Source organism: Aulostomus chinensis, chromosome 1 (assembly GCF_037954235.1).
Source record: "Aulostomus chinensis isolate RoL2024-O1b breed Wild chromosome 1, RoL_Achi_v1.0, whole genome shotgun sequence".
Taxonomy (NCBI): domain Eukaryota; kingdom Metazoa; phylum Chordata; class Actinopteri; order Syngnathiformes; family Aulostomidae; genus Aulostomus; species Aulostomus chinensis.
In genome coordinates, this window is record NC_141320.1 from 26,054,610 (window position 1) to 26,060,609 (window position 6,000).

The following is a 6,000-nucleotide window of genomic DNA, read 5'->3' on the forward strand; positions in this document are numbered from 1 at the left end:
TGCACCCAGAAAGCAATGATGTAGGAGGCTAGGAAAAGACAAGAGGAGAACCAGAGAGAGGAAAACAGTTCACTATCAATTTCCACACTGAAGGAACTCTAGACAACGCGTCCACCACCACTTTGTTGGTCCCCTTCACACAGGAACTATCCAGTGTGACTGCAGGAACAGAGACAAAGAGAGGAGAAAACACAGCAGGAAAGAGACAGGATGAAGCTGAAATCATGGAGCCACCATTGGACAGGAGGGTGTGAGGGCTGATCTGATTTCTCTTAGGTCACCATCAAAGATCCACTTGGCACCAAGTACTGATCTTTATATTGATGTATTGATCCTGATCAAACACTGAATTGTCTTTGAGATGTGTGAAAATAAATGAGTGGGCGGAGTCTCTGATATCATTGATGTCATCCAGCTGATGGAGAAATATGTGACATAAGCTGGAGCCTCTGGTGAAGTACCTTTAGTAGTAGTACACATGCAGTATACGCTCAGTACTGGCTCCTACACAGACACAGCGAGTGCTGCTTTAACAAATACATGGTTCCTATGTGAGGGATTGGTTGGATTTCCGGTGTATCAGGACCAGGACTGAAGTTGGTCCCTGACCGTCCTGGAGGGGCGGCTGTAACACAGGATGAGTTTTCACAGTGAAGGTCTTCTTCTTCTACAGCTGAATTAAAGTGTAAACAGCCGTCTACACACCTTTAAATGTCCTTATAAACTTGTCTTTTAATAAACTTTCTGTTCTCTTTTAAAGTTGTCAGTGCTTTTGTTTCCATGTAGAGGCTCTACTTGATCACCACCCTTGTGTTTGACTATTTGGAGTGGATGTTGTCTACAGACATCTTTCTACTTTAAATAGATGAAAGACTTGTTTTTCCATCTCATGTTGTTCCTGCAATGATTGAAGGCAACAAACAACAACACATTATTTGCCATTTTTCATGTTATTTTGAACTTTTCAATTTTTATCTCAGTTATGGATAAAAATCCTTCTTCTTCCTCTTCTGTGTTTTACGGCAGCTGTTCTCTGAGTTTGAAACTCCACATTAGAACTGCAGCAATCAATCAATCAATGGATTTGGATGGATTTTGCGTTTGTTTTGTCTTGTCTTTTATTCCTTGTACTTGTGGTCATCATTGTCTCCAATCAGAAAATCTGAGGCTGGGACGTCTTGATGACGCTTGAAGAAAGGAAGCAGGTCTCACAGGAGTGTGGACAGTGCAGTCCTCAGCTTTCTAGTTCCTGGTCTCCAGCCCTTCTCTCTTGTTGAGCAGCCAGCATCTCAGAGCCTTGTCCAAGACCTGCAGCCAAACTGCACCGTCTGCTCCACATTCACCTTTAAAAACTGAGTGGATGTCATCAGGGAGGGAAAATGCTGGAGTTCCTTGTCCTTTGCTTGGATTTGTTTGCTTTTTTATTGAGTTTGACTCGCTGGAAGAAGACTTGTTGATCCAGGAATGAAGCTGGATTCTTCTGTGCAGAGCATTCATTGAGTTGAAGTGTGGCTGTACATTCAATGATCAGTGTTATGGTTTCCTCTCCTGTGTTAAGTTGTTGCTCACACACACACAAACACACACACACACACACACACACACACACACACACACACTGCTGTGTCTGAACACTGAAGCTGAGGAGAGAGACTAATGTGCACCATCTTTTGGGGTTTCTATCTCTTTCCACACACAAATGCAGGCTGGCTCCTGAGTGGTTCACAGCTTTTATGAAGGCGTGTGCTTTGTTGCCATGGAGACCAGAGCTTCAACAGGGTGATGAGTTCTTGAAAGCAGAGTTGGAGTTTGTTTGTGGACTGAACAGTAAACTCCTTTCTTTTGTGGGACGTTTGAATAAAACATTGAAATGAAAATCACTCTCCTTATCGTTTTTGATGCTGCAGTTTTTATGTTTCTATAGACGTTTGGATTCAAGGATTCAAGGATCTTGATTGTCAAACCACTCACATTTCCATGTTGGTGGTACGAAAATTGAACTCTGGTCCCGGGGTAGCAAGAGATAGCATAATAAAGAGTGGAGGACAGAAATAAGGATTTACAGACAGAAAAGATATTTACAGAAGGATTTTTATATATATATATATATATATATCCATCCATCGTCATCTTCCACTTATTCCTACACATTAAGGGTCGTGGGGGGGTGGAGCCTATCCCAGCATCAACGGGCGAGAGGCAGGGTTCACCCTGGACAGGTCACCAGTCCATCACAGGGCCAACACACAGAGACAGACAACCATTCACACTCACATTCATACCTACGGTCAATTTAGAGAATCCAACCAGCCTCGTCCCCAATTGCATGTTTTTGGACTGTGGGAGGAAGCTGGAGTACCAGAGAGAACCCACACAGGAACAGAGAGAACATGGAGACTCACACAGAAAGATCCTGTGCCCGAGCCGGGACTCGAACCCGGCATCTTCTTGCTGTGAGGCCACAGTGCTAACCACTGCACCACCGTGCAGCCCTTATATATATATATATATATATATATATATATATATATATATATATATATATATATATATATATATATATATATATATATATATATATATATATACATATATATATACACACATATATATACATATATATATACATATATATATATATACACACATATATATATACACATATATATATATACATATATATATATACACACATATATATATACATATATATATACACACATATATATACATATATATATACATATATATATATATATATATATATATATATATATATATATATATATATATAATTCAACACAGTTCAAGTGTTTCTAATGAAGCTGAACGTTCTCCTCTACTTTCCTCAGTTGGGTTTCTTTCATGTCCTCCTGAGATCAAAGAGAGAATTCTAGGTACAAATAAATACACTATCAAAGCCCCCTGATGACATCATCATCAATTCTGACTTTGATCTGGAGTCTCTTGCTTCAAATAAAATCCGTTGTTCCAGGCAAAAATCTGCATACAAACACAAAAACAAACACACACACATACACACACACAAACACACACGCGCACACATACACACACACAAACACACACACACACACACACACACACCCTCCCAGTCACTAACCCATATTTTCATCACTTAAACACCACTGGAGTATTGAAAGAGATTCCGCATGTTGGTCAACCAGAGAAGCTCCAACTGGTGAAGGTCATCCAACCCTGCATGAAGGTCAACCTCCATCATCTGCTGCTCATTAGCAGGGACTTAGCTCCAATGGTAGAGTGCTAGCTTAGCATGTGAGAGGTAGAGGGATGGATGCCCTCCTTCTCCAGAATACTTTAACTTGTTCTGTTGATCAGAGGAGCTGCTGGGTGATGAATGCTGATGTTTGTCCACTGCTGTGATAAAGTGTCCCCTGTTACTGAGATGTCCACTGCTGTGATAAAGTGTCCCCTGTTACTGAGATGAGGATGAACACCTGCTCAGGTCAAAGCTGCAATCAAACCAGGGACTCTGAACCTCCCACACAGTGAAGGAGTTTGTCCTGCAGGTTGATGGACGCTTATTAAGTTCTATCTTTGATCAAATATAAGAAATGTAAAATAATTCAACATTGATTGCATTTCCCTCCTTTCTTTGTTGCCCTCAGTCTTTCTGAGAACTGTAGGAGGAACTGCTCTCTGTTCTGTGTTTGTTCTGCTCAGTGGAGGAAGGAACGAAGGACCGGAGCTCTAAGTTTTGCAGTTCCTACATCAGTGAACAGACTTTCTGTGCTGCAAGGATCCAAAGCTACTAAGGAGGATTACAGAGTTTGGGAGTCAGTGACTTAATAGAGTCTAACAAAGGGTTGAACCTGAATGAGACAGTCACCCTTCAACATGGGGCCATGGCAGAGTGAACCAAGAACACTACAATGAGGGTGAGAGTGGAGCCATGATGGATTCACAGTTCATCACCTCCACCATCATGTGGACCACCTGATCACCTCTCCCTCAACCTCTAAATAACTCATTCCCTGACCGGGAATCGAACCCGGGCCGCGGCGGTGAGAGCGCCGAATCCTAGCCACTAGACCATCAGGGACCACACTGAGCTCTCCAACAACAGAGACTATAGACAATGACTCAAGAACACAGGACTCTGTGGTCTCAGCTTGAGATGCAGAGGGTCCACCAAGACCACCAGACACCTCAGCCCCCTAAAGACAGTCCACCCCCAGGATCCTGCCCCCCTCTGCTCCAACTCAGCCCTCCATTCATAACTGACTTTGTCTCAGTCTCTTCACAATGCCAGTCACTGAAACACTGACAATGTGATGGGGCTTCCTGTCTTTACTGCATTTTCTTCAAAGGATCCCGTGTGTCTTCTTTCTCTCTGTCTGTACTGGAGTGTGGTACCAGGCCCAGCTTGAACGGGTGACTGTGTCTGAGTGGGTCGAGGCTGGGCTGCAGGTATTGGGAGGTTAGAACCCATCTGTGAGGCTCCAGGTGGAGCGATCACCTGTGAGGGTCCAGGGACAGCAGGAAGCTGCACAGATGGTAAAGACATGGAGGGGAGACAGGTGGTGCTGGAGCAGTGACAGGAAGTGTCTGGCATTTTGGTTCATCCTGTGAGATGACGTGAGGTTGTGGTTTTGCCTCCAGCCTCACCTCCTCATCAGTGTTCAAAAGGTTCAAAGGTGAAAAAATGGGATTCAACCAAACAGCTGGAATGAAGAGTTGGTAACACTTGCAGAGCTGCAGGGAGCTGGACAGGTCTCACCATGGGGGGATTTGTCCCACAGATCCTGCTGAAGTGGCTCCTCCTCCTGACACCTGCAATGCTGGCTGGACCTTTGGAAAAAGAACACAACAAATCTTCATAAACATTTACTTCAGCAGGAACACACAAGAAGGTGGGACTGGTTCCTTTTTCATGTTCACTATTTTGTCGTCTTGGTTCATGTTTTGGTTGTCAAAGTTAATTCTGAATATTTGTGGAAAGTTCGCCTGCCTTTACTTGTACCAGTACTTCCTTTAGTAACAAATTAAAAAGCTCAAGCTAAACTTCAGTCAGGACAACCATTCTTTCTCATTCTTCGACCTCTGTTTTATGTCCATGACCATCCTGTCTGTCACCTTTGGTGATGGAGACATCAGTTGATGACATCAGCAACGGTCCTCAACCTAACTGCCTCTGCCGGAAGTGAGCTGTCATCTGTCTCAGGGGACACAGTCGAGTGGACCGGGGCGGATGAGGGCCTGCTGCTTCCTTGAAATATTTCTAAATATTTCAGTTGCAACTGTATCGTGATGGTGGGTCAGTTTAGAGCTGTCAATCAATGTTAATAATTGATCTTAGCATCTGGAGATTATTTTAGGAACACAAATACTTTTACTTCATTCTGAGGATGTGCAGACGTTCAATATAATGATTTTTTATTCGTCAAAGACTCCTGCTAGTCAGAGAGGATCTGGGCTGGATTGGAAAGCTTCTGAGAGGGAAACCTTCACTCTGGACTGGACTGAGAACGGAGCAGCCTCAGCTTCCTGGAGCCTGACTTGCCTCTGTGGTCTAAGGTTGTGAGGGCTGACATCACAGTGAAACTCCTGAGATCACAGAGCCTTTGAGATCAGAGGCTGACTTCCTTTTTATCCCTAAAATTTGTGTTTGATCAGTTAAACAGTGACTCTACCAGAGGGGATGTAGCTCAGTGGTAGAGCGCATGCTTCGCATGTATGAGGCCCCGGGTTCAATCCCCGGCATCTCCAGCTGGTCCTTTGGAGCCTTCATCTTAACAGCTAAATTGATCCTTAAATGTGACAACAGTCGATAACAAACTCCCAGAAGAGAAACCTGTCTGTTGCATATCAAAGTAGTTGTAGCTGCGTCAGTGTGACTGTGAGCCTTCATAGCCAGCATGAAGGAGCTGGTTTTATCTTTGGAGGGGAAATCCCACACACAGCTGCTCTCAGTTCCAAATGTGTGTGTCCTCACTCCTCCGTCCTCCTGCTGCCCTCAGA

The 6,000-nt window shown here is 43.7% G+C and overlaps 2 non-coding genes across 2 annotated transcripts; one reads left to right on the plus strand and one right to left on the minus strand.

Moving 5' to 3' along the window:
- Positions 1-4,009: 4,009 nt before the first annotated feature.
- Positions 4,010-4,081, minus strand: trnae-cuc (transfer RNA glutamic acid (anticodon CUC)). Its single transcript has one exon. It is a non-coding gene; the product is annotated as a tRNA-Glu (tRNA).
- Positions 4,082-5,676: 1,595 nt separating this feature from the next.
- Positions 5,677-5,748, plus strand: trnaa-cgc (transfer RNA alanine (anticodon CGC)). The gene has a single exon. It is a non-coding gene; the product is annotated as a tRNA-Ala (tRNA).
- Positions 5,749-6,000: the final 252 nt, after the last annotated feature.